Source organism: Rhinolophus sinicus, chromosome 4, assembly GCF_057876585.1.
Source record: "Rhinolophus sinicus isolate RSI-liver-muscle chromosome 4, RSI-T2T, whole genome shotgun sequence".
In the NCBI taxonomy this organism is placed as follows: Eukaryota; Metazoa; Chordata; class Mammalia; order Chiroptera; family Rhinolophidae; genus Rhinolophus; species Rhinolophus sinicus.
In genome coordinates this window covers 66,661,453-66,677,792 of record NC_142504.1, presented here as the reverse complement: position 1 = coordinate 66,677,792, position 16,340 = coordinate 66,661,453, and positions in this window count along the sequence as shown.

Genomic DNA, 16,340 nt, shown 5'->3' with positions numbered 1-16,340 from the left:
TCTGAATTTTAACCTCTTTTAGACATAACTTGTGAAAAACATTTGCTGTCAAATAAATCAATAGATTTGCTCTGCTCCCACACTCAGGTCTCAGAGGTCTCCTCTCCCCCCACTTCAGGCTTCCTTACCAGTTCCACTCTTCTCCAAATTGCAGGGCCAATGAGAGCAAGACTACAGATGGACTAGAGGAGAATAGTTAGAATTCTCCAGGTTAAGCTCATTACCTGGACACAGGAAAAGGGAGTGATATGAGGGGGAGATTCCTAACTTTCCTCTGGCCAGCAGGGCCTTTACGTATTTATAGGTGTTTTCTACAGATGAGTCCCTGCTTCTCTTTTGCATTCCTCTTTCAGACCCACTTCATATCCTATGTGTGCAATCTTAAGTGAACTCTATTTCTCCTCCATCCCATCCACACAGTCCAATTAACCCAAAACCACATGTTGATCAGCACTAGGAGTCAGTCACTGGAGCTACTTGGTCTCTGCCTTCAAGAGCCCAGTTAACTGCTGTAGCAATTTGTTATTAATTTAACACATGTCAATTAAAAAAAAACAAAAAACAAAAAATAACAACCCAAAGCTAGAGCAAAGCACAAAAAATGAAAATAAAAAGTGTCTTTAATCACAATCAGATATTACAACTTAATTATTTTACTATATACATATAGGTATATATATAGTACATATACCCACAAATTTGGATTCCGATGTTTTAATTACATGTTAATTTCATGTTGCCGTGCATCATTTCCTCTTGTTTTATTCGTGAGTGTTGTGTCTGGACCAAGAGGCAGAACACACTCTTTTCCTTTCGGAGTGTGGGCTCCCGGGTCTGCAATAGCAGTGGATGGCAGCTTCTGCTATTTCCCTTGTGAATTTGTTGAAAGGCTAATAGGAAGTAAACTGTTACCTGCAAGTAATTAATATCACTTTATCTCTATGTTTCTCCTAAGACTGGGTCTACAATAGGCTCCTAATAAGAAGGTTTGGGTTGATTATGTTTTTGGTCCTGGGCGTGTTGCCCGCCCACACGAGAGACACACCATCTCTCATAGTTTGGCTTGTTGGAAAAATTATTGTGGGCTCTGAAGACAAATGGTTAACCAGAGAAAAATGTCAAGGGGCTTTCAAAAACACAGCCCCTTTGCAGAAAGGCCTCAAAGTCTCTTCCCAAACGCAGTTAATAGGAGTCTTATCTTTGAGAGCAATCATCAGGAAAAGTCGAAAGTTTTCTGCAATACAAAGGCACTGCTTTCTTCTCTTCTGCTCTCACTGGAGCTCTTGAGATCGAAGAAAACTGTTGGCTGCAGTTCTAAAAACTCCAGATAAAGGCTTTGATTTGTTAATTAAAATTTTACTATCTGCATTTGATATCTCAGCCAAATTGTATCCACTACAGGAACAAGAAATTCCCTCACTTCAAAGGGGCGCCCATTCCGTGACCTGTAATTATGGAATTTACTGCAGGGTGAAGCTCTGTCTAGGGTGCACCTGCCACCCTAGCGCCCCTCCCTTCCACTGCCCCACAGCGAGAGCCGCTCGTCCAGGCCACTTCCAAATGGGCCTGGCTCCGCGCAAGCGCACAGAGGCCAAGCCAGCTACCTGCCCCACGGGGCGGCGCGCGGTCCCTGGCGCTGCGCAGGTGTGAGCGCCCCGCTCGCCCACCCGCCCCTGTCGGCTCCGCTCACCCGGAGCAAGTCGGCCTGCTGAATGTCTCCGTGAAAAAAATGGCTTTAATGAAAGAGTTGGAATGCCGGAGCCACGCTGGATGAGGTCACCTGCTGGCAGCTGGCTTGAGGCAGGGTCTCACCCTTTCCTGTGAGTTTGACCAGACTCACCCGCTGCTTGGCAGGGGCCACACCGCCCTCTGGTCCTTTTGTTCCCTCTGGGGCTCAGACACTGTTAAAGGATAGTAGGGCTGCGTCCTGAAAGGAAGGCATTCACCGGTCAACGGTTAGTGCTGGCCATTGTTTACATGAATATAATAGAAATCTGAGCTGTCTATAGGATTTCATCTCTATGATATAAGCGTTGCTTTGGCCATAAACAGAGTTGAGCCAAGTGTTGAGATACCTTAAGCAATTCTGCAGGACTTTCTGGTGGATTAATTCCAACACACGCTTTGATTTTACTAGTTTTTGTTATTTTTCTTCATCTTTATTTTTAAAATTCAAACGTCATACTATTCTTTTAAATACAGAAAGTTTACCTCCAAACATTTAGGAAACATGCAAAAGTATAAAATTGATAAAAAAGTACAAAATCCAATTTAAAAAACAATTTGTGATCTATATAATTTTCATAGAATAGATTGGAGTGAATTTTTTGGTCTAAATAACGGAGGAATTCATGCCTAGAAGATGAAGTGGAGGAAAAAGAAACACTTTCTAGTTACCATGTGCTTCATTAAAGGGTACAATCTAACATGAAACAAATAGTTGAGCTGTTGATCTGAAGTTGAAAATGCAGGCTTATCGATTATCAGATGTGATTCATCCTGTTGTCGCTCTGTCATCAACCGACGCTACTTACTATGGACCTATCTGTTGCCTGGGCTTTCTTTGAAGAAGTCATCTGCTTTCATTTGCTTTTGCCAGGCTATTTCTGAAAAGTGGCCTCTAATTATCACTGTGAGATATTTCACCAAGAAGGATCTCATGGTGTCTGTAGGTCCTAACCTATACCTTGTCATTCAAAGGAAGAACCTTTTTAGAAACCACAGACTCTTTGGTATGATGTTGCCTGGTAGCCTAAAAGAGAAGAGGCAGCCCCAGGTCAAAGAACCATAGATTTCACCAGGAGGAAGAGAAATCAATGGCAAATGGTAGCTGGAGCCCTGGGAAGGGTGTGTGTGTGTGTGTGTGTGTATTATCATGCTACTCAATGACTTAGAGACCAAAGCTAAATAACCTATTTCAGAACATTAAAATGGTTGCCAGTACTTCTAGCATTCATTAACATATACATGTTTTAGGCTCCATGCTGAGTAAATTCTTTCTATGTATTATCTCATTTAATCCTGACAATAACTTTGTAAGGTAGGTAATATTATTGCCAATGAACAAACTAAGGCTTAGAAAGGTCAATTTATAACGAGGTCACATGATGCCAAGATTTGATCCCAGGTCTAGGTTTGTATTTTTCACTTCTATAGCACACTGTTTCCTAAGATGGAGAGGATATGTTTCGTAAGACATAAAGATGTCTGTTGGATGCAATAAAATGTCAGAAAGTTGAGTTTCTCTTTGCTGAATACTTTCTGGAATGATATAGAATAGAGGAGTAGCCACGGTCACATTTATTTAAATACTAGAGGACACATGCTGTTATTTTTCCAATGAATTAACTTCACAATGCCAGGAATTTCTGCCCTTCCCCCCAGATGATGATAATACTGTTTATCATTTGGCTGTAATCAATGAGTAATTTGTTTCTCCAGGTCCAAGAAGTAGTAGGTAACTTCAAATCTTAAAATACAAAAATCAGAGAAGTACAACATATAGGAACAAAGAGAAGAGAACAAAGTAAAAGTTAAAAGCTCAATAGGAAGATAAAAATGTCTTTTTCAAATTGTGCATGAAGTCAAGAGACCGTAACCTAGAGAAATGGTTGTACTACATCTAAAGTCTACTGGTGTTTCCACAGCATCTTTCTATAATTGGTGGAATGAAGTCAAGAGTGCCTTCAAAATAAAGTATGGTAAAAGATGCATCTGATGTGCTTTGTGTAATGAAATTTTTGTATGGCTCTGAATCCAGAGATGGGTTAACTAACCATGCTGATTGTGAGTTTAACATAAATATTATAATTGTGTTTGTCCAAAGTCTGCCAATATTTTCATACACCACCCTTCATGATTCAGGAGGAAGGCATGGCACAGGCAAGGTCAAGGATGTGGGGACTCCTGAGGCTCTGCCTCCAAACCCCTGAAAAGATAACACTTCTGCCAGAGGATTTTTACAATATGACTCGAGGATGGGGGCTCAAGGATGAGGACTCCAGGACACTGTAATGTCACCTGATCATCTCCTGTCATGTTAGAGAAAAAAACACATGACAAAAATCTGTCTTAAGTAGAGTCATTCATATTTCCCAAAACATCATGAAAACTTTGGGGCTATTTCATATGGTTTCTTACTCATCCAGTCACTTAGAGATAACCATGAGAAAACAGGATTAAAATTTGTATTCTCCAGTGTTAAAATGACTATGAAGTCTGTTTAGTCATAAGCTATGTGAAGGGCGCAGATGACAAATTAAGATGGATAGAGTTGGCCTAGGATCAATGTTGATGGGCCTGATAACTATTGTCCACTCTCTGTGTCTCTCCAGGGTCTTTCACAAGATATCAATTTTCTAATAAAGCCTGGCAGTGGACTGCTTCCAGACACTGTTCTTCCCAACTAAAGGAAAGCTGGAGGTTTTCACCCACAGAGTATGTACCAGTAAAGGACTTCTCCTTGACTCACTCCTGCATTCTAGGGAGCAAGTTAATGAAAATTGCACATGTATGTTTGGACAGATCCTTTCAAATCACATCAATTTGGCATAGATGGACTAGAGGTGGCGTAAAAACTCTTTGGACACAAAGCTGGGGCAAGCCCCCCATCTTCAGCCTTCATTCCTGATAAACTTAGGAAGATAATCAGCTGCTTTGACAGAAAACCCCTGTAAAAATAATTTTAATGGGCCAATGTGAATGGGAGGAAAATGCAAATTTGGCTTCCTCTGTGAATAAGAGAATAGATTGTTGGTGGAGGTGTACATGGAAAGAAGTCAGGGCAGGGCTGACTGGAAAAGGCATAAGGTAGCTCAGCTCTGAGCTTGAAGGGGAAAGAGGATGAAAACATTAAGGCACAGGAGGTGAGCTAAGCAAGCACTGCCTTTGAGAATCAGAAGTGACCCGGCAGTTGGCTTGCAATGACCCAGCTCAGTATTTTGGAGAAGCCAGGTTTCACCTGCACGTCTTCTGTAGCCAGATATCTGGGTTGGAATCCTGCCCTGCCACTCAGGTGTCAGGTGACCTTGAGCAAGGTCATTGGTGATTAGAGTGAGTTATCTCCCTTACTTATAAAATGGGGCCAGTGATAGTGTCCACTTCATAGTGGTTGCTAGGAGGATTAAATGAGTTGATACATGTGTGTCGTTAGAAGACTGCTGCGTAGTTATCACTCACATGTTAGTTATCACTGCTAGATGGAGGCTGAATCCTTTCCTTATGAACTTTAAATATCTCCTTGGCACGCCCTTTGGTCAGTCTGAGAGTAGATAGGGTGAAAGCAGTCTTCTACTACAGTCAGCCAAACTCACCACCATTGCCCCTCTGGATTTGGAGGGAATGACACCTGAATTGGAGAGCCACTCATCCTTCCCTGCTTCTAGGAGGCAGGAACACTGCACATCTGGCCAATATGGAGTATGGAGTACCTCCCCAGAGGGTCTATGTGTGGACCCTAAGAGGCCATGATAACACAGCTCTTGGCTCTCCCTGCAGCCAGTGAGGTGAAGAGCAGGAGTAAACGTCTCAGCTCTGCCACTTACTAGCTGTGTAACCTGGGTAAGTCACTACTAATCAGTGCTCCAGTTTCCTCATCAGGAACATAGGAATGATAAATCGTGTGTCTCTCCCAGGGCTGTAAGAGGAGAAAGTGAGTTAGTATATGTAAAGCACTTAGAATCGCACTTGGCATATTGTAAGCACCAGCGGAATGTTAGCTGTCTCTACAATAATTTTTATTAAAGGTAATAGGGACCCAGGTTTTTGGGGACAGAGTTGCTGAATGCCAAATGGAAGAGTTAGTATTCATTTACTAATTATCCAATAAACATTTAAAAATACTTACTCTGCCAGACACTCTGCTAGACCCTGAGAGACAGAGGTGAATAAGACTCAGGGCTTTGAATAAAACAGGAGTTGGGGAAAGAGGGCAGAGCTGGTGTTACTGAGGGGACATTGAGCTGGTGCTTACACTATGAGCAGGTATTCACCAGGCAGGTAGGGCTGAGGGAAATGTAGTAAAAATGATGGAGGGTGTTTCTCAGTGCTTTGGGTTTTGGGGAACAACAATTATGTGTTATGATCAAAGCATGGATTGGGTGGGGAAGGTGATGATAAAGATGGAGAAAGAAAGAAACCAGCTCATGAGGGGTCTTCAGGCCATGTGCAGGTGGCCTTTGTACTGAGGCAATGAGAAGTCACTGAGGGCTTGAAAAGGAGACATAGCATGCTCAAAGTTCCCATTGGGAGTCAGTATAGAGAATGAAGAAGGAGATGAGGCTGGAAACAGGGAGAGCAATGAGTATAGGAGAGAAGGCAGCTTGACCCAACCAAGGGAGCTGCATTAGGGGAAGGGGGCAAATTTAAGAGATATTTATGACATATGGGTGATGTGTTTCACTGAATAAGATAAATAAGAGAGAGAGAGAGAGAGAGAGAGAGGGAGAGAGAGAGAAGAATCAAGAATAAATTTCAGGTTTGTAAAGTTGTAGTTAGTAATGAGGTTTTAAATTTTTATTTTATTTTATTTTTTGGTGCTGTTGGGAACAATTCACAGGCAGAGAACCTTCAGAATGTTGAGGATGATTAAAGTAGGCATTGATAATGGATCATCTTAGATTGGAGAGTTATTTTTCATCCCCTGAGGTCTTAGTTCTTAGGGGAGCCATTTTCCTACCCCTTGAATTACGCATGGCCATGTGACTTCTTTAGGCTAACAAAAAATCCTGCTCATGTCTGTACTTTTCTCTTCCCCCCCCCCATGGGAATGATGGAAGCCAAGAAGACATGGAGGTACCCTAATATTGGGTCACTGAGCCAATATATGGAGGACAGCTGCTGTGGAGAGTCTCCTAGACCTTCAGAGGACTTTGCACTAGTGAAAAATAAGGTTTTGTTGTGTTGAGTCTTTGAGGGGGAAGGGGAGAGAAGACACCCCTGGGGACCCAGAGCTGGCCCTGAATCATTTGGTTATTTTTCCCTCTGCATAGAATCGATAGGTTTAAGAATCAATGAAATTCCATGAGTTTATCTTGTAAAGTTACAATGCATTAAAAATCCTTTGAAACAGAAGTCCTTATCCCTAGGAATAGTAGCCAGGTGGTAGAAAAATCTGGAAAATAACAGTCTCAATAAATGTGTTTTTCCTTTCTCTTTCTTTTTTCCAAGCTTCACAATTGATGTCTCAGTTCTGACATAAGAGACCACCTCTTTTCCCTTCTGCTCAGACATATAGAAGTGATGTTTTATATAGTCAACATTCATTTGTATGTACCAATATATTTACTATTTACTATTTCTGGCCTTCTATCTGGGAACATTTTCTTCTGCCAGAAGAAAGCCACTTAGTAGTTCATTCAGTGTGGGTCAGCTAGCTACTTGCACACTTTGGTTTTTGTTGATCTAAAAGTGTATTTATTGAACTTTTACTCTTTTTAAAATATTTTTATTGAGAAATATTGGGGAATACTGTGTTTTTCCAGGACCCATCAGCTCAAGTCAAGTCGTTGTTTTCAATCTACTTGTGGAGGGCGCAGCTCACTGACCCACATGGGAATTGAACTGGTGACCTTGGAGTTATGAGCACTGCACTCTAACCAACTGAGCCAACCGGCTGCCCCAACTTTTACTCTTGAAGAATATTTTCGCCATGTACAGTGTGCTACTATGTTGTCAGTTAATTTCTTTTGTACTTGTTCTATTGTTTTCTGCCTTCCATTGCTTTTCTGCTGAAAATCAGCTGTCAGTCTAATTAGTACTCTTTTACAGTTATTTTGTCTTTTTTCTCTGGCTACTTTTGATTTTCTTTTAGCTTTTTAGCTGTGATATGTCCAGCTGTGCATTTCTTCACACTTATCTTGTTTTGGGTTTGTAGAATTTCTTGAGTCTGTGGATAAATAATTTAAAAATTCATCACTGTTTTATTTAGCAAATATTTACTGAGCACATTCCCCAGAGCTTGGAGTCTACTGGTGGGAAAATACAGGAAAGCAGACATTCTCAATACAGAGGATTACTATGATTTGGGGGTCAGCACAGGTCTTTGGGAGCACATTCTGCTGGGGCTGTTGTCTAAGCCAAGTCCTGAAGGACAAGTAGAGAATTAGCAGGTAAAGTATGAGCAGAGGTGGTGAGAGTATTCCTGAATGTAGGGTCTGCATATGCAAGGTTCCAAAGGAAGAGGGCATGGAGGGCTTGTGGAACTGCAAGTAGGTCCATGTGTCTGCAGTGCTGATCAAGAATATAGGAGCTGTGAAGAACAGTAGTCAGAAATAAGGCTTGTTTATCAAATGCCCAGCTCCAGCTGCAGTGTCTTTTTTTTTTTAATTTTATACAGATATCTATTTCTTATATGAATCTTTACTAGGGTGATTCAAACCACCTCAAACACAGCTTGTCTAAAGATCTGGCTTATGTTTCCCCAAATCAGCCTCCTTCAGAATCCCAGTCCAATATTCAGTTGCACATACTAGAAAACTGGGCATCATTCTCTGCATGGCCTGATGGCCCTGTGATTTTTGTCCCTCTCCACCTCTGCAGTCTCATCTCATGTCATGCTTTGTCTTGCCTTCTCCACATCAGGTATGTTGGCCTTCTTTTCAGATTCTCAAACACATGCTCATTACTATCAGGGAGATTTTTATAAATTGTGTTCTGTCTTCCTGGAAAGCTTCCCCTACCACCTCATCACTTTCTTGTGGAAGCTTTTCAGCCCCTACCCTCCACCTCCCATTACACATTCTCATCCCATATCATAACTCCTCTCACAGTGCCCATCACAGCTTATAATTAGATATTGATTGGTGTGGTTATGTGTGTGGTGCTGGCTCCCCCACTAGTCTAGTTTCATGAGGGCAGAGACCATGTGTGCTGTGCTTGCATTTATTCTCAGGACCCAGCCCAGAGAGCATGCTCAATAAGTCCTTTTTGAATGAATGTCTCATAGCTATATTAAGGAGTTTAGGTGTTATCTAGAGGACAATGAGGAACTACCAATGCTATAAAAGAGGGTATGCTTTCAGGAGAGTTTTTGATTTAGAAAGCTCACTTTTGACTACAGTATGGACAAAGGATTGGAGGGGCAGAGACTAGAAGCAGAGAAACCTGTTATGGGACTGTTACACTAATGCAGGTGGATGATGGAAGCCCCATCAAAGACAATAGAAGTAGAGGTGGAGAAAAGGTGAACAGGTGTAAGAAATGTTAGGGAGCCCGACTTAGCGAGATTTGGTGAATGAATGGAGGAGGTGGCAGGATGACTGCTGGATTTCTGGCTTGAATCATTGGGCCAATGACAGTTCCATTTATGAAATACAGAGCAAAGGGAAGGAGCGAAAAAGGATAAATGATGTGGGGACAGAGCCAGGAGTGCAGTTTCCAGGCTCTCGGCCTCACATGGAAAGGTGCTGGCTCAGGTAGTAAACAGCCATCAACTGTGATTGGATGGCCATCAGCTGTGGCTAGTCGGCCGTCAGCTGTAACCAGTGAGCCATTGACCAGTAATATAACTGCTGTGGCTAGGCTAGCAGCAAATGGGGGTTGGCAAGAAAATGGTGGCTGAGCTAGCAAGCACGGATTACAGTTAGCACGGCGGATTGTAGCTAGCAAGTGGGGTTGGTTGGCAGAGAGAAGTGGATGGCAGGTTGTGAGTAGTGTGGCTCCTGCTTCCTGTGTCTCCAACTCAGAGGCCAGCGAGACTATAGTGGTATGACTCCCCTACCTGTGGCTCCGTGGGTGTTCCTTTTTGGCCTCACCACGTCCTGTGTTCTTATGTGAGGAATGGGACCAGAGACCCCGCAGGCCGCCCTGCATGACAGGTGACTAGGAAAGGAAGATGACTGTATGAAAAAGAAGATATTTAATTTGGCTTTGGGTTTGTTCAATTGAAGTGGAGGTGCCCAGGAGGCAGCTGATATTAGTCTCAGGTGAAAAATAAGCCCTGAAGATACAGGGTTTGGATTTGTTATAAAATCCATCATAAAATGCTTCATTTACAGTATGGCTTAGGTCTGAATAACTGAGTAACTCCAAGGACTTACACAAGTGTCACTTTATAAATCCGGACACAGTCTAAAAATATGGTGTGTTTTTTTTTTTCCATTTTTATAGGGAAATAACAGCAAAGACAGGTCAGAAACAGGTCTTAACATAGAACTTGAAGTGACTTGAGACTGGGAAATCATTTTCCTTTGACTGATTCTGTCTATTGAATATAGAATTTTTGCTACAGCTGGAGGACTGACAGCAGAGGTCAGAGAAATGTGGATGGGCCAAGTTGGCAAACACTATTCCTACTCGGTGGGGCCCTCACCCCCTGCCAAGAGAGATGTCCACTTAGGCCTCTTCGTTTTGCAAATAGTGTGTGTTTAGTTTTCAGCTCTAAAGAAGAAAGCAGGTAAAAAGATCAGGCACAGGGCAGAGTCAGCAGGGTAAACATTAACTAGATATTGACCTGGACTCCTTTCACGTCTGATGAGTAATTTATTGAATGATCAAGCTGAGTTGTATCTAACCTGGAAAGTTTATCTAGACTTGTAGAAGATTATAAAAGAGAAATGAAAGCTTTCTAAATGGGAACTGTTTCCACACATGTGGGTGGGTTGGCTAGTCTGAGTCCCATAGACCAACGTGGAGTGGCCAAACAGAAGAAAACATTATGAGACTCACCCTGGCCTGTTTTCATCAAGCAAATCTAACGGTACAGAGAGTTTGTCTTTGGAGTGCCCAAACTCTCTTCCTGACTTAATTAATCTGGCTGGTGCTGCTACTTACGTCCAGAGCACTCACTCTGTGGGGGAACTCAGTGTGTTAGGCTAATGTTTGAGTTAATGGGGAGACCTTACATCCTGTAAGACAACAGAAGCTCTTATCACTGAAGGAATTCTTACTGGGGGACACGGCATCACTCTAGCCACTACTAGCACGGGTGTCAGCCATGCTCCTGGGAAACCAGTAAGTCACTTTGATTTCACAAAGAGTTGGGTTTATCAAAGAAAGTCATGTAGAGGAATTCCTCTGCATATTCCTGGAGTCACCTGAGATTTGGCTCTCCTTAGGGTTTTGTTCTACTCAGTCCCTGGGGAGACCACCAACATTCATGTACTTGGACATGGAAAGACATATCAACATTTTAAGTCTATCTATTGAGCATGTGAAAAAAGTCCATCCCCCCCCCCCCATACAAAACAAACTAGTTTTATGACAAAATTGTTTCTCTTTGTTGCTTACTTTACTTCCTGATTCTTCACTTTTATCACTATGGCTTGATAAATCAACTTAACAGCAACCATCATATTTAGGAAGCCCAGAGAATTCCCACTTTCAAACTGTTCACACACATTGCCTACTTGTGGTGAAATAAAACCCTTAGAGCCCAACGGGACTTATGTGCTGATATTTTTCAGATAATGGAATGGATGCAAATAACCAAGTCTTCTGGTTCCTTTTATCTGTCTCCCTGATAGATAATGAGGTCATGAAGGTCATTATGATTTCAGTGCCCAAAATGGAACTCTTTGTTCAAAATCAAACTCACTTTGCCTTTGATTGCATTATTGAGAAATTTGAAAATTGTGACTTAAAATGTTTTTGTATCACTTATATTTTTATTTATTTATTTATGAAAAAGCTTGGGATCATTAGACTTAAATGGAAACAACTGAATTTGACTTCTAACTTTTCCTTGTGACATGGAAATAGTCATTTAACAACCTGGTTCAGTTTCTGTAAAATGAAAATTGAGCTATGTGATTTTAAAGTGCTTTCCAGCTCTTTCCCCGCCCCCCAAATTCTGTCATTCTCAAACATCCCTGACTCATAGCACTTGATCCCCATTCCCTGGCCCTCACCCCTGTGTTGGCCCAGCCCTTACGGTTGTGCTTTGTTTGGCTGTCCCTTCCTGGTCTCTGCCCAGGCATGCAGCCTGGTGCCCTCTCCCAAGTCCAAGTTCCTAGCTGAGGCCCAGATGTCCCACATTATGATCCCATTACCCCTCCCTCTGCAACCGACTGCCTCTGCCTCCTTACCCTGCCAGCACAATGAAAAATACTTAGATTAAGCGAAGTTTGTCTTCCGCAACCTTCCATCTCCCTTTATACGTTCCTGTCCCCTTTCCTGCCACGTCCAGCATCTTTTCTAAACCCTGAGCCCGTGCTGTCGTTCTGCACAGACTCTCTAATGAAAGAAGAAAATCATCTGAAGAGCAAATTCACATTGAAATACTAATGACAGTGCTATTTCCTTCTTGGGAGGCTCTCACATCTATTGTGTATTTAATGTGTATCAGGCTCACATTTGTTCCTCTCCCAACAAGGTGATGAGGTCAGTATTACTCTCATCCCCATCTACAGCTGGCAAGATTGAAGTCCTGAGCAGCCCCCACAGGACTGCCGCGGGAATGAATGGTATCGACAGCGCTTTAAAAAGATCTACAGACGAATGTTTCAGGAGGTGATGACTGGAGCCAGCGGTCCTTTGGCCCTCCAAGCTGTAGAGACCTAACATATCACAATGGAAAGGTGGCCTCCTGGGTCTTCTTTCTGTTCACAACGTTTAGCTCAATCCTGAGAGACAAGGTTCCCTCTACTGTCTTGGGGACCGGCTGGCTATACGGCTTCCTTCATGTACCCTGGACGGGCCTCATGAGACCGGCCCTGCTCCCTGTGGTCTATGTCCTTCCTCTCTGGTATGCCTCTGTGACAAGACTCTCACATTTTCAGTGGGGCAGGAGGGGAGTGCCATTAGCTTTGCTAAGGTTCAGTGTGTTTATATACTAATTCACCCTGGAAAACAAAGAGGAAAAGCATTTAGATGCCACACATTTATTTGCTTCCAAGAATGAGACCTAAATATTCACTGAAGAATCTACAAAAGTACAAATCCAAAGTGGCAACCTTCTGAACCTAGCTCATTTGCTGAACCATTGATTGCTGATGTCCAGGCAAGAGTGGATTCTGAGGCATGGATTTCGAGCTTTCTCTCTCCTTGTGCTCTAGATCTGAGCACAGAGGCTGGCCCAAGTGTCATGCAGGGCAGCCTGCAGGGTCTCAGCTCCCGCTCCCCACATAAGAATGCAGGACATGGTGAGGCCAAAAAGGAACACCCACGGAGCCATAGGTAGGGGAGTCATACCACTATGGTCTCACTGGAGGCTGGATTCACATGACGTGCGATCTGCTGTCCGCCTTTCTGCCAACCGACCGACTCCCCATTTGCTAGCTGCAATCTGCCTCTCTGCAATCCACAATCCACACTCCACCGCTTGCTAGCTCAGCCACCATCTTCTTGCTAGCCCCCATTTTCTGCTAGCGTAGCCACGGCAGTTATATTAGTGGCCAATGGCTCACTGGTTACAGCTGACGGCCAACTAGCCACAGCTGATGGCCATCCAATCACAGTTGATGGCCATTTACTACCCGAGTGAGCACCTTTCCACGTGAGGCCGAGAGCCTGGAAAGTGCACTCCTGGCTCTGTCCCCACACCAAGCTTCTGTTTGAACAGGGTATATTTTCTTGGGAAAAGCATTGTTCCCTTAACTGGGGGTGGGGCAGAGGGAATTGTTCTGCATACTGACAGCCTTGTGAGGGCCAGAGAAATTTCCATCACTGCTATGCTTTGCCAGATGGGTTGTTTTTGTCTGGTTTCAGACAGAGAAGACAAAGAACTTGTGTCTGTGCATCTTAAAATTCATCCGGCATGAAAAATAATTATTTACTTCATTTTGTGCCAATTTTTAATGATGAGCTGGTATTTGGATTAAAAGCTCAAGCTTGAGCAATGAGTTTGAGGGAAGCAAAAAGTAATTTGGGGAATGTTGGAAACTTCTATCAGTAACTTTCATGTTACAGAACCACCTGCTTTAACTGGTGAGGCACAGATAGTCTCTCCTTGAATCCCACTTCTTGAAATAAAAGATAAGATTATATATGTCTGTTCAGGGCATTTTGAAATGAAGTCTTACCAAATTAAGGGAGGTGACTAGGAAGGGAAGAGAGAGAGATAAATGTCTGATTTTCTGTATCTCAGTAAGAACTGAAATGTCCTCCAATCAGTTAGGTCATGCCGTTAGGTACTTTCGTGCTTATTAATGTCATAGGAAAAACCACTACCATACACAACACCAACCACATACAAGGAAATTGTGATCAGATACATCCTAGGCGACAGACAGTTCTGAAAGATTTTGACTCATTCTGCTACCATGTTTCCCCCAAAATAAGACCGCATCTTATATTAATTTTTGCTCCAAAAGACGCATTAGGGCTTATGTGCAGGGCACATCATCCTGAAAAATCATGCTAGGGCTTATTTTCCGATTAGGTTTTATTTTCGGGGAAACATGGTAGTTAACCTTTTGGGAGGCAATTTGAAAGCTGCACTGGATTAAGAAGAACCATTCTCTGGTACTTAGGTGGGGATTTTGTTTGGTTTACTTACATTTGCATAATTAACTTCTGATACTCTGATGGTCACCTCATCCCAGACACATGCTCAGATGTATTGATCACTTACTTGCAGAGCCCTGCTTAGAAATCGAGTGAGGGACAGAGATGAAGTAGTAAGAGGCCCGTGTTCCTAGGTAAGTTCTGAGCCCTGACCTGTAGTGATGCTGAGGAGCGTGGCTCTGGGCACTTGGGATACATGCAGATGCTGAGTCGGGTATAAACATCTGTCAGCCTTGAACAGGAAGGGGGAACGCCCCAAGTATGCACAGCCTGTGGTCACACAGAAGCACCTCCTGAGTCCGCCTGTGACGGCCACTGGGGTAGCTATCGGTCATCTGCTCAGACACAGGCCTGGCCTCACAAGGGCAGCAATGGGGAGAAGACCCTTCATCAAGGAGGCTCTGAAGTCAAAGTGAGACGCTTTCATTTGGAGTCAGATCCAGAAGGCTCTCCCCAGCCCTGGGGCCTGAGCTCCAGGGATACACGGCCAACACATGCTAACACTTGAAAGCAACAGACAGCTTGAATTAATTAAACATGAATGAAATCACAGCAGGTCTTAGTTGATACCTGAGCTCTCCATTGGCAACTGAAGTCGTAAAAAGTACATTGAAGAGGGGCCAAAAGAGAGTGTTAAAAAATCTAAAAGGAATAAGAAAATGTTTTGAAGAGGAGGAGTGTTTTAAAAGGTGCCTTGACAAGAATTGCTGGATAATGGATAATCCAGTGGGCCATGTGTATCGTTCAAATGCAGGTTGTAAGCAAATCTGCTTGTAGTTATTATTATCCCTGGGGAGAGCAAGTTGGGAGTGATTGCTATAGGCTAGTGATCCTCAGACTTTCTGACTGTAATTTACCCTAATCGTATGCCTCATAAGCCCTGGGACAGTGGTGCTGGCTGAGTGAGGCTCTGCAGGCAGGAAAGGCAAAGCTAAACCCAGAATGCATGTCTATTCCTGAGGGAACCTGGACCTTTCAGATGAAAGATGACCAATGTAGTCAACTTGACACTAAGAAGAAGACACGAGAAATGGTATTGCATTGGGAGGTCAATTGCTGTCTCTCTTGCTACTAGACTGGATGCTCACAGCAGCAGCAGCCAGATGAGTCTTGATGAATGGGAGGTCCCTGCTGTTGGGCCATGAGTAGCCTCTATCGTGCCAGCACCAGAGTGGCTGAGAGACATTTTGTCTACTTTGCCTCTTCCATGGTGCATGCTCTTAGAGGTCATGTGACCGCCTGTGATACAAAGATCTTTGCATTCACTGCCCACGCCCACATGTCCATTCACTTGTGTCTTGGTACTTTTATGCTCATGCCACCATGTATGTCACAAAAAAGAAATAAAATCAGAGACATAAATATATCTAGGTGAAGCATAAAGTGTCCTTTGTTTCTCTAAGGAGCAGTGGAAGAAGTTCCCAAAGAGAAATCCACAGCTATGTGAGTATAAGTTCACACAGTAGCAGTCTTTCTGCTCTAGAAAACTCTCCTGTCTGGAATCATTCAGTGGTTTCCATCAGGTTATAAATAACAAGATTACTTTCCTTTATGAGATGGTTCAACTGATGAGAGGCTGTCTGAATAGTTTTGACTTTCAGGAGGAGTAACTCCCTTAGGATAGTTTGTAGGCATCAGAAGTGGTATATGTTGGGGTGCTGTAATGTTTCTCCCACTTGGTACTATTGCTATTTTGAGCTGGATAATTCTTTGCTGTGTGCTCTTATGGACTGACTGTTTGTTTGCTCCCAAATTCATATGTTGAAGTCCTCACCCTCAATATCATGGTATTTGGAAATGGGGTATTTGAGAGGTAATTGGAGTGGGATGAGGTCGTGAGATGAGTTCCTCATGATGGGATTATTGCCCTTACAAGAAGAGATACTAAAAAAGTTGTT